The sequence below is a fragment of the Gracilinanus agilis genome, chromosome 5 (genome assembly GCF_016433145.1).
Source record: "Gracilinanus agilis isolate LMUSP501 chromosome 5, AgileGrace, whole genome shotgun sequence".
Taxonomy (NCBI): domain Eukaryota; kingdom Metazoa; phylum Chordata; class Mammalia; order Didelphimorphia; family Didelphidae; genus Gracilinanus; species Gracilinanus agilis.
The window spans coordinates 200,380,050-200,404,197 of record NC_058134.1 but is presented as its reverse complement, the minus strand read 5'-3'; positions in this window follow the sequence as shown (position 1 = coordinate 200,404,197).

Here is a 24,148-nt window from a genome sequence, read left to right as displayed (position 1 = left end):
TGTTGCTCCTGGATCATTCTCCTTTAGGGGGTTATCTATAAGGTGTTTTCAGGTGTTATAAGGAGGCCACCGTTTTAATAAGCCCACCCTAAAGTAGCAAGTATTCTATAAAAACAATATTCTGGACCCAGGCAGGTTATATCTCCCCATCAAGATTCTAGGGGTACCCATAGGGATTTGGGGTTTTCTTTCTCTAATGTCAAACTCAAGTTTCCATTTGTTATTTCCCCATTTTGGGTCACCAGTGACTAGCAGCCCATTTTCATTGGACTATTGAACAGGAATTACCTTTTAGAAAGGAATATTTATTAGAAAGGAATATTAGAAACATTCTAATTTCTAATAGAAATTCTAATAGAATATTTATTAGAAGGGAATATTAGAAACATTCTAATTTCTAATAGAAATTCCAATAGAATATTTATTAAAAGGGAATATTAGAAACATTCTAATTTCCAATAGAAATTCTAATAGAATATTTATTAGAAGGGAATAAAAGTACAAATATTTGTCCCCACACACACACTTTAGGAACACAGACTCCTTTATATGATCCTGGTTTCCAGAAAGAAAGGGCTCAAATTCAGCCGTTTCTACATGGCATTACTCCTTATGAGTTCACGTCCATAGGTGGCATGAGTGTTGGCTGAGTACCCATTTCAGCTGCTGATGGGATGAGTTGGGCTTCTAAGGTCCTCGTTCATTGTGGCATCAATTCTGGGAAAGTTGCAAAATCCTGAATAGATTCTAACTTAGGGACTCACATATTCCTAGACTCCCAGAGGCTTGTATTACTGACCTTTGAAAACTCAGGAAAATAGAGCCTCCACGTTTATTCCCTTTATCTAGATAAAATTAAAAAAGAAAATACCGAGGCAGGCAAAGGACTGAGACTTGTAGTCTTGGCGCTTCACACTGACCTCAGAAGAAAATGGCACAAGGCTTCCCCCTTTACAGGTTTGCTTCTCAGCAGACACTATTTTTGAATGAGTCAAATCAAGACACCCACTAAGAGAAAGGAGCCAAGGAAAATGGCCAACCAGGCTTTTAGTCAGTCAATGCCTTTTGTAGGCACTCCCAGTGCTAGGCATGCAGCCGATCAAAGGGGCTGACACTCATGTGGCTAACAGCCTTGAACCAGTGACAGAATAACACATGCTCCAAAGTCTCTCCGAGGCTCTTCCATTATATGCCGCCATAACTCTCTAGCCTCTTCCACATGGGGAGTTCTATCAGTGGCTCTCTAATGTATACCAACCCCCTTTACACTAGGGAACAGAGTGGGAATACCAGTGTCATAGTATTTAGAATTAGAAAGGAAATGACTGAACATTTAGCCAAACTCTCATTTTGTAGGGGAGGAAATTGAATTCCAAAGAAGGAAAGTGATTTTTTAAGTTCATTCAGGTTATGGATGGCAGATGAAGAACTCCAAACCAAATCTTCTAATCAAGCATATTCAGTGCTTTTCCCATGACATAACTTGTTGGTCTGCTCGGAGGAAAGGGAGAAGGTGAAGAGATTGAGGAAAACTGCTAGTCTCTACTCTGTCCCCCAGAGAGAAGGGTAGAACCAACAGCAGTGCTTCAGTAGGACAGTGAATAGAGAATAAATCGCGTCTTGAATCTCATCGTATTTCCTTTCCTTGCCTTCAGTCAGGCTTTGGGTATTGCTCTTGGTCTCAAGTGTGTTATAAGGTGGGTGCTCACGGAGGACTAGCATCTCTGCTGTGAGGGCTTACAGAGTACTTTTCAAAGCTGCTCATCTACACACGGAGCCCACCTTTCACCGACTCTCACCTGCGGCTCTAAGAAACTGTGGTATGGGTAGTGGCCATACTCTAGTAAACTAACTTGGTAGATGAGCATGATTGGGCTAAGGTTAATCAACTGGCCTCAAACCTGTCCGTGAGTTTGGGGGGTGTCTACTCTGAGCATGTGAAGACTTTCCTTGGTGGGACTGGCAGATAAGAACAATTTGTTCCAAGGCCATGAAAGGCATCCAAGGCAGCTAACGCAGGCACCGTGGAGTGCTTAGAGTTGGCCATCTACGGCATTTCAGGCTATCACCAGTTGTCCTGACTTTTAACTTGCCGCTAGACTTCAGTGACTCTAGAAAAAAGAGTGAGGCTGATGGCTTTCTGCCTCTCTTAAGTCCAATTCATGCACAAGTCAAGATATCACTGTGATTTCACTGATCCTCTTTGAAAAGAAAGGACGAACCACAATAGATCCCAACTAGTGTGAATAATGAACCCTACTAAGTGGGATAGGCATTATTTAATGGATCATTTTATTTATTTATTTATTAAATAAATATCATTTGAGTTATCACTACTTATTTCCATTCGACTAGACTGCCACATTCTACATGATTATTACTTTGAATAGTGCAAATTCAAATGTGGCAAATCAGATGGAAATAAGTTTCATGGTTCTTAGAATACAGTGGCAAAGAAGAAGCTAATTCTTCTTTTACGCCATTCCCATTGATAAAATTATATCGCCTTCTGATATGGACCTGTTGACAACGCCAAGGATTTTGGTGGCAAGAACTTGCCTTTTTGGATCTTCAGTAGCACCTGGAGGAGCTGCCTCTTCACAGGGATTTTTAGGATGACAGTTGAGTGCCTAAGATCTTTGGGTTCAGAGTCCTAGACTGTGTCTCTCAGGGTCTGAGGAGAGAGAGCGGGTTAAGGCTATGGTGGTGGTTTGGCTTGCTAGCTCTTCTCCAGGGTGCCCTGTTGCTTTTTGCTAGGCTGTCTTGTCTGCTCTGGAGATGACAGTTAGTGGGGACGGCTGGCCCCTTTTCCACAAGAGTTGCTTACTTGGATGGTGATTACAAGAGCCTGTTTGGAAGCAAGACTGGTGGTTTGGGGATGGTGGTGGTAGTGCTGCCACTCCTGAAGCTCCAGTATCTATTCCATAGTGGGATTATTTGTTAAATTTACACAGATTCAATTCATTTCTTCTTCCCTTGTCTTTCTAGTGGATACAATATCCACCCTAGAAGTGGGGCATCTCCATCCAGGCCATATTTTTCATTTGGTTTTAGAACCATTTAGTGTATAAGGGAGCCACAATTTAAAAAAAACCTCTCTTTTCCTAGATTCTCCTTTAAAACGATCATGGCGCAGGACTGGAGAGCAGGAGTAGTTGGGTCATGTAGTGGGAGTCTGAATGAACTGTGAAGGCTGGGGTACCTGTTGTGGCCACTGCTCATCCTCAGCCCTACCTGGTGGCTTCCATGATAAAAAGATTGGCCGGGGTGGGGGTGAGGAAAATTGTTGTCCCAACAGTTCTGTCATCAGAAATGTTATTCTAGGGGGCAGCTGGGTAGTTCAGTGGATTGAGAGTCAGGCCTAGAGATGGGAGGTCCTAGGTTCAAATTTGACCTCAAACACTTCCTAGCTGTGTGACCCTGGGCAAGTCACTTGACCCCCATTGCCTACCTTTGCCAGTCTTCTGCCTTGGAGTCAATATGCAGTATTGACTCTAAGATAGAAGGTAAGGGTTAAAAAAAAAAAAAGAAAAATTATTCTAGTTTAAACCAGTGATGGGAAAACTATGGCCTGAGGCCCAGATGTGGCCCCCTGAAATGTTGCTAAGGGACATTATTCCTAATCTGACGAATACAATGAGTAGGATACAATACAATGAAATTTGGAAAGAGTTGTCTTAGAAACAGACAGATGGAGGAGCATTTCCTTTCCTTTGGCCCCTCTTTAAAGAGTTTGCCCATCACTGGTTTAAACTGTCTACAACTAGACTATGGAAGAAATGTTGCATTTCATCTTTATACATATATCAGATGTTTTTAAACATCAATTATTAAAGGAGTTTAATTGGAGTTTTTTGCTTCACTAATGCCTATTGCATTAAATAATAATAATAATAATAATAATAACAATAATCAATTGTAAGCCTATTGTACTAAGCCAGATTTAGGCTAGTCTCACAATGGGTGCTATGGGTGGGTGCCTGGCCTGGTTAGCTGCCACTCTAAGAGCTAATTTTAACATAACTTTTATATATTCAAATTGGTTTTAAGCCTATTAATAGGCAGTGGGAATGTTCCTCATTTTGTGCTTTTTTGAAAAGAAGTGGGATGGAGCCTTTCCTCATTGTGGCTTTCTTTTCTCCTACCTAAACAACTATTAGGATTAAATCAGAGCCTCTAATGGTAGCTCTTGTAGAATCTTCTCTTCTGACATGACATTTTTGCCCCATTTCTCCTCTTTTAGAATGATTTTCCCAAGCCCACCTGCTCCCTCTCTAGCTAGGCCCTTCATCACCATCGAGCTGGTCTTCCATTTCAATGAAGAGTCCTTTTAGTGAAAGATTTCTGATGCTGAGTACATGGCCAAGCGTGAATCTCTGTCCAGCATGCATGCCGCTGCCACAGCAGTGACGACTCCCACCTTTTGGTGCTCCCTCAGGAGGGTGGGGAGGTCTATCACTCCGGAAACTTCAGCAAAACTCAGGGCTACACTATGACCGCAGAAAAGAAGGGGAGGAGAGCTTAAAACCAGTTCCAGAGATTTAACTGAAGGAATGAACAAATCCTTAACTCCCAGTCTGACAGAATTGGTCCATAATTATAGGAATTGTCAATGAATTCATGTCACCAGGCAATTAGTGGTAATCTAGTGGCAGTTCTGTGGGGTGGGGCCGTCTGCACTTCCTCCCTTTATGGAGGAGAGTGACCTTTCAGATTTTATACCTGACTCAGGAGATTAACTTCTAGTTATCTGATTGCCAGTTCGCCCTTCATCAAAAAGAAAATGAGATACTGCATGGCTTAGTAAACAGAGAGTTGGTCTCTGAGTCAAGACGAGCTGCCTGGGTTTAAGTCTACTCTTTGATAATTACTGGCTATATGAGCTTGGATAGATCACTTTACCTTTCAACCCCAGGCAAGTCAGAGATGACAAGTTCAGAGCAGGTTCCTGTCTACATTGGTAAAGGAGTTTCTTCAAGGAGAGTTCCCTTTCCCCAAAGTGTCATAAATCAGTAAGGGATTGCTTGTTTTTTATCAAAAGAAAAAGTGAAATTGGGGGTGAAATTCATCTTCTGAGACATCAATACCAGCACAGCCTTGGGCTATACTAAAGCTTGGCATCCAAATCAGTGTGGCCATAGTTAATTTTTCCTTAAAAGGCATTGAGAGGGCAGATGGGTGGCTCAGTGGATTGAGAGCCAGACCTAGAAATGGGAGGTCCTGGATTCAAATCTGACCTCAGACACTTCCTAGATGTATAACCCTGAGCAAGTCACTTAACCCCCATTGCCTAGCCCTTACTGCTCTTCCACCTTGGAACAAATAGGCAATATTGATTCTAAGATGGAAGGAAAAGGTTTTTAAAAAGGGCATTGAGACCTTAAAGCAGGGATTCCCAAAGTAGGTGCCACCAACCCCTGGTGGGTGCTGCAGCGATCCAGGGGGTGGTGATGGCCACAGGTGCATTTATCTTTCCTATTAATTGCTATTAAAATTAAAAAAAATTAATTTCCAGGGGCCTAAGTAATATTTTTTTCTGGAAAGGGGGGGATCAAATTGTTGAGGTTGCTTCCTAATCATTTGAGGACAAAGTAGCTAGGACTGTTTCCAAGCATATTCTAAGCTTATTGGCCAGTGGATCAGGATGAGTAAAGTTAAGGGAACTTTGCTTACCTAGATCAGCTTGAGGTGTCTTCAGTGCTTAGCCTTCTCCTCCTTTGGCTAAGTAAATCTGTTGTTAACTGTTCAGTGACATATGAGTGAATCATTTTGTTCCAGTATTGAAGCTAAACTCCCAGGGGACTGGTCTGAGTCAGACCCAAAGAAGAGTAGTTTGATAGAACACATTTATCACTGGCCCTTTCCCCCTACCTTTTTCTGGGCACAGCCCAGTCATACGTAGAGAAAAATCTCACAGACTAGATTACGGGTCCTCTAAAGACTTTGCCTAAGCCTTATCCTTCTATACGTTCACCGGAGCAGCTGATCCTGTAGAGTTTGGTCCCATGATTGAATTCGCTACATCAAACGCTTTTTTCTTTATCAAAGGAAATCATTATACAGGGTGAGCTGGTAAATGTTTAACAACTAGCTCTAGGGAAGAAATGTATGCGTGACTTCAAAATTTACCATTTTCTCCATCTCATTCTTTGGTCTAGACTTTAGACAATCAACGAAGCTATTAATTGAGTCCTGGTTTGTAACATTTGCTGATTTCTGAGGTGTAAAATTTAACAACCAGCTGTTCTAAACCAGTAAAACCTTAGTTCAAGATCAGATTTTTATCATAAACATTCAGCCATTGCCTAGTGTTACCCTAGACTAATTTGGCCTCTGGATATGGTTATGAAGGTGTGATTAAGTTCAAAACCTGAGCCAATTTTTAAAAATATTTTTGGGGTTATCTATTTATTTTAAAATCTATCAGGCTGTGTGACCCTGGGCAAGTCACTTGACCCCCATTGCCCACCCTTACCAATCTTCCACCTATGAGACAATACACCGAAGTACAAGGGTTTAAAAAAAAAAATCTATCAGGCAGGGGGCAGCTGGGTAGCTCAGTGGATTGAGAGACAGACCTAGAGACGGGAGGTCCTAGATTCAAATCTGGCCTCAGACACTTCCCAGCTGTGTGACCCCCATTGCCTAGCCCTTGCCACTCTTCTGCCTTGGAGCTGTTACAATTAAAAATGATAAAGACTGATATAAATATAGAAATTAGTAGTTTAATTAAAGCCATGCTGATAGGGATAAAATCTTTAGACCACGTGCCTGTAAGAATTCACATTGCCTCAGCCATTTTTATCTTTCATATCTTACGCTAGTAGCTAAGAGAGCAACTTCCTCCTCACCCAGGAGATTTAACCCCTCTCTTACATCATCATACTTCCTGTTTGCCATGAGGAATCATGGGAAATGTAGTTTCAAAGTCTCTCACATGTCCATAGGAAATATATAACATACTTTTAAATGGCATCTTCCCAATTCCAAATGTACAGAGCCAATACGTGGTATTGACTCCAAGATGGAAGATAAGGGTTTAAATAAAAAAATAAAATCCATCAGGCAGAAAAGTGGTAAGGACTAGGCAATTTGGGTTAAATGACTTGTCTAGGGTCACACAGTCAGGAAGTTATTTGGTTTTTACACCTCAGATATCTCACAACAAACACTCAGACATCTCCCCCATCCCACAAAGTACATTTCCTAAAACAGGCAAGAAAGCCAGTAAAAGATTTTATATATATATATCAATCATCTCTCTTTGGTGGCAGCAAGTAATTAAATGTAAGACACACAATCTTCCCTTGTGTTAACTAACACTAAACTACAAAAATGACATGTACTATTACTTGCAAGTACTTCTTTTAAGCAATTTTTCTTATCTATTTTGGTGGAATTAACTTTTCTGTGTATTTGTTGTGTGGATTTTTTTGGGGAAGTATTTGCATAAAAAAGAAAGTGTCAAAAATAATAACAAAAATTTATCTAAGGGTTTATTGGAGTAATGTTATTTGTAATTTAAAAAATTGTGAATAACTAGAAGTGTCTGAAAGTAAGAAGTGGTTGAACATCTGGGGAACACCCAACAAAACAGTAATTCTGGGAGTCCTGCCACAAACTATAGGGAAAATTTGTGTTCCCTGAAACCTGTTTCTAAAGTTAAGCTATTAGCAACAGTCACTGGCATATTTTTCTAGGCCCAGTTGTTTGTTGGGTGGGCAGAAAGAACATAACCCCTATACCAGAGGGTGTGGTCAATCTCTACCTGGCTACCATATTCCTTCTTGTGTTCAGTGCTTGTGAATCTTGTCAGGGGAAGCTCATGGAATCAGAGTCTCAGAGTAGGAATGGGCTTTTTCTGTGAAACCAAAACCTGGATAGGAATCTCTTTTACAATATTCCCATCAAGTAAGTCATCCGACCTGTTTGAGGACCTCTAGTAAAGGAGAAACCACTACCTCCGGAGGCAGCCCATTCTACTTTGGGGTAGCTAAAGTTTTCTTTATCTCAAGCTTACATTTGTCTTTTTGCAATGTGTTCTCTTTGTTTTTCTGCTAGTTTTTCCCTTTGAGAATGAGGTGAAAAAAAATCTAATTTCACTTTCAGGTGATAACCCTTCAAATACTTGGAGACAATTATCCTATTTCCAGACAAAAACTACATTTTCCTTCAAGCAATTCTTCATTATTCTCTTCTGGATACTCCACAGTTTATAAGTTTCCAAAATAGGGTACCCAGGACTGAAAAACATACATAAATACATAGTCTGATCAGGATACAGTAGAGTAGACTTAACTTTCAGTCTAGATCATGTCTTTTTATCCTCATAGCCCAAGATCACATTATTATTATCAATATTTTGACTTGCATCTTATTGTTGATTTCTTTTGAATCCCTAGTACATTAAAAGACCCTAATGTTTTTCATAGGAACTGTTGTTGGGTCACACTTCCCCAAATAATTTTTTCAAATTTATGTAAGACTACATTTATCTCTACTTAATATTCTTTTATTAAGTATGATTCATAATTCTAGCCTGTAGAGATCTTTTTGGAACCAGACTCAAGTCATCCTGGTTTTGTATCATCTGAAATTTTGAAATGCATTACATCTGTCCATTTTTAACCAAGTGATAAATAAAAATCTTACATAACCCAAGGCCAAGAATCCTTGAGACACTTCACTAGAGACTTCCATATTGATATTGTATCATTAATTAAAAAAAAAAACCAAACCTCCTGCTTTCTACCTTAGTAACAGTTCTTAGACAGAAAAGCAAGGGCTAGGAAAACAGGATTTAGTGATTTGCCCAGGGTCACATAGGTAGGAAATGTCTGAGATCAGATTTGAACCCAGGTCCTTCCAACTTTAGGCCTGGTGCTTTATTCCACTGAGCCACAGTGTGCCATTTATTTCCTTATTTATTTGTTTAAAATTTTTATTTATTTTTACAAATATTTTTCCATGTTTCCATGATTCATTTTCTCCACCCCCCCCCCTTTTTCCTCCCCCATCCCAGAGTTAACAAACAATTCTACTGGGTATACAAACGTTATCACTTGATACCTAAATTTTTGCTATAGAGCAATCTTTCAAAGTTAAAACCCCAAATCACATACCCATATATACAAGTGATAAGGGATGTCATATGTTTTTCTTTTGTGTTCCTACTCCCATAATTCTTTCTCATAAATCCTTCAGGAGTGTCCTGGCTTGTTGTGTTACTACTGGTAGTAAAGTTCATTATATTGGATAGTTCCACAATATTTCACTTTTTGTGTACAATATTCTCTTGGTTCTTCTCATTTCACTGGACATCAGTTCATTGAGGTTCTCCCAGTTCATATAGAAATCCTCCAGATCATCATTCCTTACAGCACAATAGTATTCCATCACCATCAGATACCACAATTTGTTCAGCCATTCCCCAGCTGAGGGACACTCCCTCATTTTCCAATTTTTTTGCCACCACAAAGAGCGTGACTATGAATATTTTTGTATAAACATTTTCCATTATCTTTCTGAGGTTCAAACTCAGTAGTGGTATTGACAGATCAAAGGGCATGCAATCTTTTAAAGCAGTTTGGGCATAATTCCAAATTGCCTTCCAGAATGGTTGGATTAATTTACAATTCCATCAGCAATGCATTAGTGCCCCAATTTTGCTGCATCCCCTCCAACATTTATTATTTTCCTTTGCTGTCATATTGGCCAATCTGCTAGATGTGAGGTAGTACCTCAGAATTGTTTTGATTTTCATTTCTCTAATTAGGAGGGATTTATAACACTTTTTCATGTGATGATAGTTTTGATTTCTTCATCTGAAAACTTCCTATTCATGTTCCTTGACCATTTGCCAATTGAAGAATGGCTTGATTTTTTGTACAATTGACTTAGTTCCTTCTAAATCTGAGAAATTAGACCAATGTCAGAGGTTTTTGTTATAAAAATTTTTCCCAATTTGTTGATTCTCTTCTAATTTTGGTTGCATTGGATTTGTTTCTACAAACCCTTTTAAATTTTATGTAATCAAAATTATTCATTTTACATTTTGGAATGTTCTCTATCTCTTACTTGGTCTTAACTTTCTTCCTTTTCCCATAGATTTGACAGTTATATACTATTCTACCTAATTTTATGCCATTTATTTTTTAAAAATAAGTTTTCATTAACATTTTCTTCCTTTCGTCATCATACTTATCTCAGAGCCATCTTATATAACAAATAGTATTTTTAGAGGGGTAAAATAGCACAATTAAGAGATACATTAAAAAAGTTAAAAAACCTATTCAACATGTAATACCTGTGAACCTCCCATCTCCATGAAGAAGTAAGTTGGGAGTAACTTCTCATAGATCTTTATTTGAATCTTGCTTGATCTTCATAATTTTGTCAACATTCAGTTTTGATTTTCTGGTGTGTAACTGTACCATTCATTTTTTTAAAATTACCAATGTGTTTTATTTTTATATCACAAATATTCCCAGATGAGTCCCACTCCAGGAGAGGCCTCCTCTCAAAATAGAACAATTAAAAAATAAGAATATTTCATATCTGATACATTCCTCCCTGTAAATCAATTTCCTATTTTTTTTTAAACCCTTACCTTCCATCTTGGAGTCAATACTGTGTATTGGCTCATAGGCAGAAGAGTGGTAAGGGTAGGCAATGGGGGTCAAGTGACTTGCCCAGGGTCACATGGCTGGGAAGTGTCTGAGGCCAGATTTGAACCTAGGACCTCCCGTCTCTAGGCCTGGCTCTCAATCCACTGAGCTACCCAGCTGCCCCCTATTTCCTATTTTTTTAATGAATCAAAATCTCATTTCTCTTCTTTTCACCCCTCACAGAAAAAAGAATAAAAGAAGAATTATTTCTTTGCAACAAATACAGCAAAGCAAAACAATCTCCCTCATTAGCTATATATAGAAATATGTATGCCTCATTCTACATCCTAAATCTACTGTATTGAGCCATTAATGACTACTCGGTCAGATCAATAGACTAGTTAGGAATGTAGAATTTAAAATTAATATTCAATATCTCCAAAGTATAATATTTATACATTTATTAATATTTAACTAGAGAGCTAGAGAAAGCAGGGAGGGCTTACCCAAGCTCCTCAGGTGGAGAGAGAGAGAGAGAGAGAGAGAGAGAGAGAGAGAGAGAGAGAGAGAGAGAGAGAGACACGTTACCCAAACCTTAAATATGAAAATGTAAAGGATGCAGGTAAACAAAAAAAGGAACCTTGGGAGGAAGAGAGAATTTTGGGAGATGAAGTCCAAAGGATATAAAATTTCTACTTATACAGGAATCTACTTAATTCACTAAGCCTGCATCTTTCTATTTTACCTACAAGGAGAAAGAGACTTTGTTGAAATCTAGGTAAACTCCATTTTACAGCATCCCTCTAATGTAGTTATTTTGACAAACAAGGAAATTAATTTAGTCATATCAGACTTGTTCTTGATGAAGCTGACACTTGGAGATCATCACTTCCCTTTCTAAATTTTCATAGACCATAATTTTAATAATATGGCCAGGAATCATTGGTTTCTAGATAGAAGATAATCTTCTTTTTTTCTAAAAATCAAGACATTTACCCTTCTCCATTTCTTTGGCAATTCTACCATTCTCTACAAGCGTGTGCAGACTACTGCTAGCAATCTTAGCTTAGAAAGCATATCTGCTATTTTTTTTTTTAGTACCATAGGAGGTATGTACTTACTCTGAGCTTAATGACTTGAATTTATCAAGGGGAGCTAAGCATTTTCTTGCTATCATTTCATTTAGGCTTAAACTCTATTTTAACCATTTTCTCCTATCTTTTGCATTTACAAAGTTCATTCTCTATGATTTTAAATTTCTAATTTTTCTGTGAACTAGAGAATGTTCATTCTCTTTGACAGAGAAAACAAGCCAAACAGGAATTGAATACTCCTGTTCCCCTGTGCCATTCATTATCATTATTCCAATCACCTTGAACAGCAGTCCTAGCCTTTTTATTTAATCCTCCTCTTTTCTTCAACATAGCTTTAAAAAACTCTTTTATTGTTTATTCTTTTATTCAGTTTCAGTTTATAGTTTGATATATTTGATATATGTATATATCAAAGCTATAGTTTGATACTATTATTTTTTGATTCAAAGATATTTTATTTTCCCAATTACACATAATAATAATTTTTAACATACATTTCCCCAAATGATAAGATTTGAACTCTCTTCTTCCTCCCTCTCCCTTCCCCCACAGATGCTAAGCAATTTGATCTGGGCCATACACGTATTGTCATGCAAAACACACTTCCATTACCAATCTTCCACCTATGAGACAATACACCAAAGTACAAGGGTTTAAAAAACAAAACAAAACACACTTCCTTATTGGTAGCTATTTTCAGAGACATGAAGATTGAGGGCTATACTTGATCTACGTCATGCCCTCACTGAACTCTTACCCACATCAGAACACAAAAATTATTTTGTCCCATCGAGAATTATCCGACATTCACCTTACACATCAATCTTGCTGCATATCTCTCTCATCCAATGACTTGCATAGCATCGCATTTTCTCTTTTATACTCCAGGTCGACGGTACTGATGGAGGGAGCCAGCAATTGATTGTCTTCACAGATACTGCAAAAGAGAGGATTGAAATAATTTCTATCTATTTCTATCCCATCTTAGACTGCAGTCAAATGGATAAAGAATATCTGCTAGTTTTAGGGGGAAAGAATATCTGCTAGTTTTAGGGGGTTTTGTCAATGGATTGATAGAGGATGATTAAAGTGGCAACCGTTTTGAACTAAATGGATGATTGATTAATGACTTTTACAAGTCCATTCCCACTTTCTCCCATCAGATGAGAAATAGATCATGTCTTATTCCTTTAGGCTGAGGGATTGTTGCAGGACTATCATACCCACAGCAGTCACAGCATGGCACCGAAACACAAAATGACTGTGTCCTTGTCTCTGGAAAGCTAAGGACAAAATCTACTGTGTGACACAGACTCTGGATTTCATTTCTGTCCTTTATTAAAGGCTGATGGTTCACTTAATGTGTTCTCTCTCTCTTCTCTTCCTCCTTCTGTCTTTTAAAGAATTTACTTTCGATGCCTTTTGGCAAAATGTAATTGTAGCTTATTTCTGGGTGACACCCAGAGATATTCAAAGACCAGCTGTATGCCCAAATAACATTTTTATTGCTGTCAGCTGTTTCTGCTGTCACTGGGTGTTGATTAGTATCCACGGGATACAGCAGAAGTACATTACACTGGGCTCAAACAGACAGCACTAACTTTGCTCAAAAAACATTGGAACTATATATCCCTTCCCATTAGTAGACTGTGCCTGATTAGGCTTTTATTTCCTGTTGCTTCCACTCTAAATTAATGACTCAGTTATTGCTCCATAAACTGATCTGAAACATGAAGGAAAGAAAAGAGATTGTCTCAGAGAGAGAGGGGCAGCCATTTACACAGAAATGCAAATAAAACATAAAATCTATTCTCAGACATTTTCAAGTGTCAGAGCCGCTGCCCTCCTGGGAATTGACTGTTTTTCAGAAACTCCTTGGTGAGAAGCTGTGTGATTTCAGTTGGTAGTCGTCTGGGCCATTCTGCAGGTATTATGTTTCAGGCACTGTGCTAAGCACTAGGGATACACAGAAAAGCAAAAAGCAGTCCCTGCCCTCAAAAAGAAACTTGCTTTTTTTCTAGCGAATGGGATCAAGAACACTCCAATTCTTTCAGAGCTTCCAAAACAGGTTTCTGTTGCCTAAATGGAGGCAGCTGGTGTTGATTTCTGTAATAACCAAACACAAACAACAGATGAGGAAAATGAAGCTCAAAGTCACACAACTGGCTAGTATTGATGCCTGGGCTAGAACTCAGGTTTGTTGGCTCCAAGTCCAGGGAGATTTCCATTACTAATAAGGATATGGTCAATTTGAGTTGAGTTGTTTGGTAGGATGGTTGACTGAAAGCCTAAATATGATGACTACAGACTGAATAAATCTAGCTTTATTGTGGGCCAGGCCTAAACTAGGTCATTCTAATGATTCAGGATCAAGGGTTAAAATTCAATGAGTCACTTGTGGACTTACCCAAAAAGGCAATAAAAATCACTTTACTACTTAAAAGATCCAAAGAATCCATTTCAGTTAAAAGGATACACAACATATATATATATAAAATCTCCACAATTACCAATTCAGAAAAATGTCCTTCATGGATTGTAGGAGCTCAGGAGTCTTTGACACCAGTTCTTAGCTGCTGGGGTCTTTTTTTTAAGACTTAAGAGGCAAGGCACCCAAACAGTCATCAGAAAGAGGACCAGCCCAGATCATTCAAGGGTATTGGTTTCTCTTCTCTCCTCCCACCCCTTGGCTTTGTAAGACCAGGGAAGGGAAAGGAGAGCTGGAAAGGGATGAAAGACAAAGAAGGGAGAAGGAGGAGGCCCTGGCCCCAGATGCAGCAATGCTGGAACCATGGGCATTTTTTTTTTTTTTGGTTGAGGTAGCTGAGACTGGGAGAGGTTAAGTCATTACTTTTTATGACAATTAGTGATTGGCCAAGTTTCTTGGCTGTGGATCTAATTTTCATTACACCATGCTTCCTGCTGTCCTCTGAGCCCACTTCTCTTCTCGCTCCATACTACTCTCCTTGGTAATTTCATCAGCTTCCATGGATTTAATTACATTCTCTGTGCTGATGATTCTCGAATCTACCTATCCTGCCCCAAACTCTCTGCTGACTTCCATCCCATTTCCATTTGTCTGTCAGACATCTCAAACTAGATGTCTAGTAGTTATCTTAAACTCAGTATGTTCAAAATGAAACTCATTATCTTTCACCCTAAACTGTCCCTTCCTTTTACCTTCCCTATAATTGTAGAGGGCAACATCATCCTTCCAGTCCCTCAGACTTGCAACCTAGGAGCAATTCTATGCTCCTCATTATCTCTAACCCCCCATGTCCAATCTATTGCCAAGATGATTTCACCTTGGCAATATCTTTTGAATACTCTCCCTTCTCTCCTCTGACACTGCCACCACTATAGTACAGGCTCTCATCAGTTCATACCTAAACTATTGAAATAGCCTTCTGTGGGCCTGCCTGCCTCAAGTCTCTCTCTACTCCAATTCATCCTCCATTCAGCCTCTAAAGTGATTTTCCTAAAGCACAGGACTGATCATGTCACATCTTTACTCAATAAACTCTAGTGGCTCCCTATTGCCTCTAGGATCAAATGCAGAAAGCTCTGTTTAGCTCTATTTTTAAAATTTAAAAAAATTTTTTCCATGTTTCCATGATTCATTTTCTTTTCCTCCCCCTCCCAGAACTGACAAACAATTCCACTGCATTATACAAGTGTTATCACTTGATACCATTTCCATATTATTCAAGAAAGCTCTGTTTAGCATTCAAAGTTCTTTATAACCTAACACTCACCTACGTTTCTTTTCAAATCTTTATTTATTTAATTAAGTTAGAACATTTTTCCCATGGATACAGGATTTATGTTCTTTCCCTCCTCTCCTTTCATCTCCCTCCCATAGCCGACACACAATTCCACTAGGTTTTATATGTGTCACTGATCAAGACCTATTTCCATATTATTGATATTTGCAATAGAGTGATTGCTTAGAGTCTACATCCCCAGCCATATCCTCATCAAACCATGTGATCAAGCAGTTGTTTTAATTCTGTTTCTACTCCCACAGTTCTTCCTTTGAATGTGGACAGCGTTCTTTCTCATAAGTCCCTCAGAGTTGTCCTCCTCACCCACTTTTCTAATCTTACATGTTACTCCCTGCCACAGTGTCTTCGATCCAGTGACACTGGCCTCTTGCTGTCTCACAAACAAGACATTCCATCAAGAATTTTTGCTGGTATCTCCCATGCCTGGAATTCTCTCCTTTCCCTTTTCTGCCTACCAAGCTCCCTGAATTCCTTCAAGTTGCAAGAAACATCCCATCTTATATTGTAAGCTTTCTCCTAAACCTCTTAATTCCAGTGCCTTCCTTCTATTAGTAATTTCCTATTTATTGGTATAGAACTTGCTCGCTCTCTCTCTCTCTCTCTCTCTCTCTCTCTCTCTCTCTCTCTCTCTATCTATCTATCTATCTATGTCTTCTCTATTAGATTAGCTACTTGAGGGCAAGGATNGTGTGTGTGTGTGTAGTGGTGGTGGTGGTAGGGAGGACATTCCATGGAGTTCCTAAGAACAAAGGGAATGTAAAAGTTAAAAGACTAGCACCTCTGTAATCCAGAATCCTGACATGGGAATTAATAACAGTGTATAAAAATAAATTGTCACACTATTATTTTAAAATATCCACGTAATAGTGTAAAGTTTTTTAAACATCATTATTGTAGTCAAATGGTACTAGCTCAAATTATCAATCTTTTATGAAGATTAAGTTCTTCTTCTAAAGCATTAGTTCTCCAAAAATTATACCATGGCAGCTTGAAAAATGGTCCTTCAGCACACACATTATTCTATAGTAATATTATAATAAATAACTTTGTTTCATCATAATAATGTTGACACAATATTCAATGTCTTTTTAGCAATAGACAACAAGCAGTGACACTGATATTCAATGGCATGATGGTTACTTGAATCAACTTGTCTGATCTGGGGACATAACTTTCAGTGGAAAACCTTGCTGTGAAATCATTAGATCCTAGATTTGGGGGAAAATTAACATAAAATTATTTTATGTAACCTATTATTGAAGATGATTAATACCTACTGTCTGGATGATCAGGGTGATGTGATCTAAGCAATTGATATCTTTGAATTTCAAGGTAGGCTAAAGGGGAAAAAATCTGATATGAATCTAGAGCATTAACTTGACCCCATATTCTAGAAAAAGACTAGTCCTTAAACTCCCTGGGCGAACCCTCACGAAACCGACTCTTGAAACCTCTGAGAATTTTGGCCCTGGAGCTCCTTTTCCTTTTTCCCTGGTTCCATATTTCTGCTTTGAGTAATTCATTATGCAGACCATAGCCCAAAATATTATCCCTCTGTCTTACCAGGCCATGCAAGAATCCCCAAACCAATAGGAAAATAATTTTATTAAGGCATAAGAACAATGCTTTTCAGTTGATAAATGGGCAATTTTCAAGAGCAGAAATCCAGGTTATCCTCAACAGTGTGAAAAATTGCTTCAAAAACACAAATAATTAAAGAAATATAAGTTAAAACAACTTTAATGCTCTACTTCACACTTATCAGTTGATAAAGATATCAAAAAAGGGAAATGACAAATGGAGGAGTTGCAGGAAAACAGATACCATAATGTCCTTTTGGTGGAGCTGTGAATTGGTTCAGCTGTTCTGGAAAGTAATTTAGAATTTGCCTCTAAAGTTAATAAAATGTGCACAGTCTTTTCTGTAGTAATACAACCACTAGCTTTATACCCCAAAGAGATTAAAGAAAAGGGAAAGGACTCATGCATAAAATATTTATAACAGTTCTTTGTGTGGTAACAAAAAAGGAAACAAATGGGGTGCCCACCAACTAGGGAAGGGCTAAACAAATTATGGTATGTGGGCATAATTGTGGTGTAAGAAACAACAAAATAGACGATTTTAGAAAAAGTACCTGGGAAGACTAGAATGAACTGATGCATAATGAAATGAGGAGAACCAGGAGAACATTGTCTACAATGTAATCATTGCAAAGGAAAACAACTTTATTCAATGTAGTGACCAAGCACAAATCCAGAGAATCAGTGTTACTCATCTCCTGATGGAGAAGTAATGAACTTAAGGGGCAGAATTAGTCATATTTTTTTCAGACATGGTCAATATAGGAATTTGTTTTGCTTCACCATGCTTCTTTGTTATAAGGGTTCTATTTTTCTTTCTTTTGGAGGAAGAGAAAATAATTTCTTTTTGAAAATAGAAAAATTGAAAACAAATTTTAATTTTAAAAAATAAAAGAGGGAGGGGGCTTGAACTTAGTTTCCTTCAATAATGATTTCCTTTGAACCTTACAACCACCTTTATAAAGTCAGAGATATAGGTATCACCCTCATTTTACAGAAGAGGAAATTGACACTTGTATAAATTTATTGACTTGCTTATCACCCTATAATTAGTAAGTGTCAGAAGGAGGATTTGAATCTATATTGTCTTGATTCCAAGTCCAGCACTGTAGCTACTACATCACATTGCTGCTTCCAACATATATGTTGTCCTGCTAAATTAATGCACTGTCCATCCAATTGCATGTCATAATCTAAATCAATAGTCTACAAGCTGTTGTGGTGGGATATCCCTATCATTAAAAAATGGGAGGCTGTATGGTATAAGTAAATGGTAAGCTAGCCTTAGAACCAGGTAGACCTGGGTTCAGACCCTATACTTGGTACATACTACTTGTGTGATTCCAGACAAGTTGCTTAGCCTCTCATGGCTCTTAGGCAACCTGAGTTAACAGGAGGAGTTTCCTTACCTGTGAATTCTCTATATCAATGATATCATAGGTCTAGTCTTTTATGCAGTGATATAACCCTATAAATTATATACATTTATTGCTATTATAATAATATATACATTATAAAATTGACATATTGCTTTACACCCTTGATTCAGTAGCCAACCCATGACTTATTTCCAACACAATCTACCATCATGTATCTTTCAGGATTTCCTTACTCTATTCCTTGCTGATCAAGGTCTTAATCTTCCGATTTCTAAGTCAAATGATAGAGTTTCAGGATAGTTATAAGCTAAAGTAATGGTTATTCATAGTGGATTCCAAATGTCAATGGAAAAATTCTGATCCTATTTCTTCCCTTCTTCTATGTCACATAATGGCTAAAGGGAGTGAGAAGAGGGGTCTGTGCTAGGGAGCAGTCATGAGTGAGTAAGATCTCCAGCTTTCCATTTTTATTATGGATATGGCAGAATAGGTCAAACAGAATTAGCTGGCATGGGTGGCTTACGATCTGGATCTTATCTTTTCCACAAACCTACCCTACCTTCCCTATTACTGTTAAGCACACCACCATATTTACTGCAAAGGGATAGTGTAAAGAAAGGAGATGAAGGGTAGTATAGAGATAGGGTATTTCAGAAGTATGCTGATAACTGTTTAACAACCAGATCTCTGAAAAAAGTATATACAACATGTATTTAAGTTTAAATCTTAATTATTAACATTTTCTCCATCATTTTCCCAAGTTTAGATAATCAACAAAACAAAGCAAGCCCTGATTTGTAATATTTGCTGATTTCTGAGATGTAAATCCACTGAAAACTTAGCAATTGGCTATTAAAAGCTGGCCAGAGTCAGCTTCAGCATAGCACTAGAACTGGCTATATTGAGCTTGGAGAAGAGAAGATGTGATGGGAAGATGGTATGAATGTATATGGTATGAATGGTATGATGGTATGATACATATCTTTGGATATTTGAAGATATGGAATAAATAAGTTATATGGAATAAAGTTTCAACTTGTTATGCCTGGACCAGAAGGCAGAACTGGGAATGTGGAGGAAAACTTTCCATAGCTAAGGATAGTGAGAACAATGAGAAGGATCCATGTCTCCTTTCAGATATAGATGGAAAAGATAGTTGCATGGTAGACCAGGGATAGGGGAAACAGAAGAAAACCTCTGGTGAGAGAGCAATGTAGTGTTGAACTCTGTCATGGGGGAGTGAATGTGGGTTGGGTGCTTTGACAGGTCCCAACTTGTCTTCAGTAGAACAAATCACATGTGCTGAATCTCAAGAGGAAGGTAGCCCAATGGAGGGAGGGTGTGTAATAGTTTCAGATCTGAGTCCTTTACTGTGTAAATAAAATTTTTATGTATAAGGGTGGGAGTTTCTACCTCCACCCTGATTAATATAATTACAGAAGGAATAGAAACCTTGATTCAATATATCCACCTATCAATCAACAGAATAAACTAGGCATTAAGGAATTTCTTTATAACCTCATCAATGTGTGGAGAATCCCTTAATCAGACTGAAAAGGATCATAGTATTTTTGGCCACTGGATGAAAGGCAGATGATTCCATATAAGAAACATTTTGTGATTAGTTGAGATGACCAAGTCACATCTCTTATACTTATAAAATAGTAGTCAGGTTCAGTGATGAGGCCAGTCAAGCAATGAACCAGCTCTACAGCAAATAGTCCCAGGTTTAGGCACCTGAGAGAAAATTCCCCTGGGCAGAAGGGAGAGAGTTTGTGTCTTTGTCTCTCTTTGGTTTTTTTTGGCTCTTGCTTTTCTGTCTCTATTTCTCTGTCTTTTCCCATTAAACATGTCACCAGAAAGATGAGACCAATTAGAGAAAAGGTATAGAGCAGAAAGACATAATAAAGGCAAACAGATGGTCCCTTGAGAAAGGAAGAGCTATATACCCAGTGATAGGGAGACACCGAAGACAAATATAAACACAGAAAGATAGCTACTTGAAAGAAAAAAAAACAATTTGAGGACTCTCATTGACTTTGTGTGTATTTGTGGAACAGTGTGCCCCAAACTTTTATGGGGAAAGTGTTTTTTTTAAACCAACTATTCTTGCAAAACAATCTTAGTAAATATCCCTTCTTAAAAATTTGGCTGACCAATGTCAATGAAAAGCAGACTGGAGGTGGGGTAATACCAGAAAACCTAACCCTTTAGAGCAGGGGTCAGCAACGTATGGCTCTCAAGCCATATCTGGCTCCACCTCCCGACCAGCCAGTCCGGGCAGAGCCCCAGGATGTGCCTCAGGGGGCCCTTCAGCCCCTGCCCCATATTCTAGTGCCTTCTGCCTCCATCCTCCTCCTTCCGAAGGCGTTTATGGCTCTCACGGCCAAAAAGGTTGCTGACTGTTACTACAGTAACTCCTAGAACCCTGAAGGAATATTAATTAACTCAGTTTTGGGGGAATCAGAATCCACAAATTGGAGTATGAGGTCCTAAGGGAATGTAATACATAATTTTCAGCTTTTTGAGCTTGTATGCTTATGTGTGTCCTTATAAAGGGAACTGATGGCTACTCCAAGATTTCTACTTGCCTAGTTAGGGATCACATCAGAGAATTAAGAGGCCCTCAAGGTATACCTGGGCCCTTTGTGTCAGAAGGCAGACTTGTAACATAAGGGTTACATTTCCCAATTCAGTTCTAAATAGGAAAGCTGCCTTTTATAAAGGGGCATAATATAGGACTTGCTATACTTTGAAAATAATTCATTGTAGGTTATAATAAACTACCCTATGATTTGTATCACTCAACAAAATAAAAAAGGCAGTTGGATGAAATTTGCATAGTAAAAGTTTTGATATTTGAGTCATTAACTTTTCTGTAGAATTAAAAAAAAACTTGATGATGTTCTAACAACTAATTATAAAGAGAAGGCCATGGGGAGGAGGGAGATTGAAGCTGAGTCAAAAGTTTAAGAGCTGGCATTGAGAGAGGGAAAGGGTAAAGAAATATTGGTTGCTAAGAAGGTGGAAGTCCGGCATAGAATCAAAGAGGGAAAAAACCTCACACTAAAGTGACAGAAGACCAGGAAACTATTAAGTTTTCCATGACAGCATGAACTTAACTACACTGAGCATTCTTGACAGGGTGGTTACAGAGGCCCCTAATATAGAGGACAGTCACAAGAGGTCAAAAAGTAATGACTGCACTAGGAAAAGGTCCCATAGGTTCAAAAATATGGATAGCAATTCTTTTTGTATTGGTAAAGAGTTGGAAAATAAAGACATGACTAAACCAATTATGGTATATGAATATAATAGAATATTTTTACACTGTAATAAATAATGAAAGAGATGGTTTCAAAGAAGCCTAGGAATAACATCAACTGATAAAGAGTAAAGCATGAGCAGAACAATTAATACTAATGCAATGGTGTAAAAATGAATAATTTTGAAAGATTTAAGAATGCTGATCAATGATCCCAAAAGACTATGAAAGAATGCCTCTGATCTGACAGAGACATAATGAGTGAGATATGCAGATGAGACACATGTTTTTGAAAGTTGTCAATAAGAAGCTTCATTTTGCTTGACTTGTTTGTTATAAATATCTTTCTTTTCCTTTTCATGGAGATGGAAAGATGAGAAACAAAATAAATGCTTGATAATTGAAAAAAATTACAAAAAGAGAAGTAGTGAGCTTTAGTAGAGGCTCCCAGCAAGGAGATAGCTATCTGAACTCCACCTCCTCTTTTGTGATGTGTTTCATTTAGGAGAAGGGTCCACCATCCTTTTTACTGACCAGGTGCCATTTTAGTTAAGTCCAAGAATCTGAGGAATAGCAGTGTCTTCTAGTTTAACAGCTCAGAGTCCAGTCCAACCTCAGCAATGAAATAAATAAATAAATACATAAATAAAATACATAGACTGTCAGGGCACAAAGGGAGTGATGGGGTGATTAGGTTAACTGCCAACACACAAATACACAAGGGAATCACACACTCTCCACAAATACAGGACAGTGCTGGGGAATGAGTAGTGACAGGACTGAGAATGACCGTTGAAACCAATAGTCTTTCTAATTTAAGCCAGGGGTTAAACTACACAGATAGTGGGTCCTTTTTGGTTGTGGAGAAGGAAACAAACAGGAAGTAACAAAAATAGTTTAATAAAGGTAGGGAAGGAAGGTGGGAGAGGTTTAGACTAATCTAATACTGATAGGATCAGCCAACTGTCAGAAGGAACTGACTTCTTTGACTCTAGCACAGACAGACAGTCTGGATGGAAACAGGAGTGGCTGCAGTGTGCTATGGAGACAAAGGGGATTTCTTAAGCTCTTAGAGATGCTGCTGCAAGCTGAATCCACAATGATACGGGTAACTGGATAAATTCTTGGTCAGCTAGTAATCCACAAAACTGAAGTTAGAGGCACCCTGTAATTGGTCCACCAAATCACAGTGACTTGTCCTTCCTCAGTCTAGGTACTTGCTAGATGTTAACCCAAGATCTCCAAGGTTCAAGATACAAACAGCTAACAGGATCCCAGGAGCCAAACTACTTGCTTTAGAACTTGGCAGTTCCCAACAACCAACTCCCCCAGCTCATGCTGCATTCCACAGAGAATGTCCATGTCTCCCAGCAAAGATCTTGTCTCCTGCTGTCTGTGCATTGCTATATGTATATCTTTCCACCTCTCTTTATATTTGCCTATAACAGCAGTCATCATCTAGAAAAACAACCTCTGAAGAGAAGGGACCTGGATAAGGGCCCACTACCAACCTCTGACCAAAAACTACTGTAGGGAAGGCATTTTCTTGAGCTGTGGGAAGAGCAGAGATCCCAAATCCATCTACTCTCCTTCCAGCCCAGTTTCCCTAAATCATTAATCTAGGAAGCAACCTTGTGGATGTATATTCTGGGAATTATGACTCCCACATACTCAGTACTTGAGACCCAGAAAAGAAAGTTCTCACCACCAAAGTCCTTGGCATTGTTAAGTGATTTTTTTAAAATTTAAAAAAAAATTTTTTTTTTTTTGTTTAAACCCTTAACTTCTGTGTATTGTCTCATAGGTGGAAGATTGGTAAGGGTGGGTCAAGTGATTTTATATAAGAACTCAATATAGTTTTATCAATGGAAATGCCATTATAGAAGATACATCATCATTTAATTTTTTCTGTACTCTAAATACCTTTGGAACTTTTGATTTGACTTGAAGTTTTATCTCCCTTATACTATAATTTGAGCTCCCTGAGAACAGGGGTTATTTTGCTTTTCTATTTTTATTTTCAGCATTTGCCATAATGCTTTGCATGCTGGAAATGTTTATCAATTCCTCCCTCCCTTTCTCCCTCCTTTCCTCTTGTTCTTCTTCCCTTCCTCCTTCTCTCCCTCCTTTCCTCCTTCCCTCCCTCCCTTTCTCCCTTCCATGAATTAAAGAGCAGAGCTGAAGTCAGTGAAGATTAGTGAGTCAGTTTGGAGGTTAATTTAGTAGTAAAACAAGAATTAATGAATGACATGCAAGTGGAGAGAAGAGAATGGAAACAAGGTATACTGTGGAGGAAGAATCAGCAGGATTAATAAGTATTCCAAAATGAAGGTGAGGTAGAGGGAAAACCCAAGACTTTGAACTTGAGTGACTTGGAGGATCATGGTCCCAGGGAGGGAGGGAGGGAAGGAGGAAGGGAAGAAGGAACAGATGAAGGA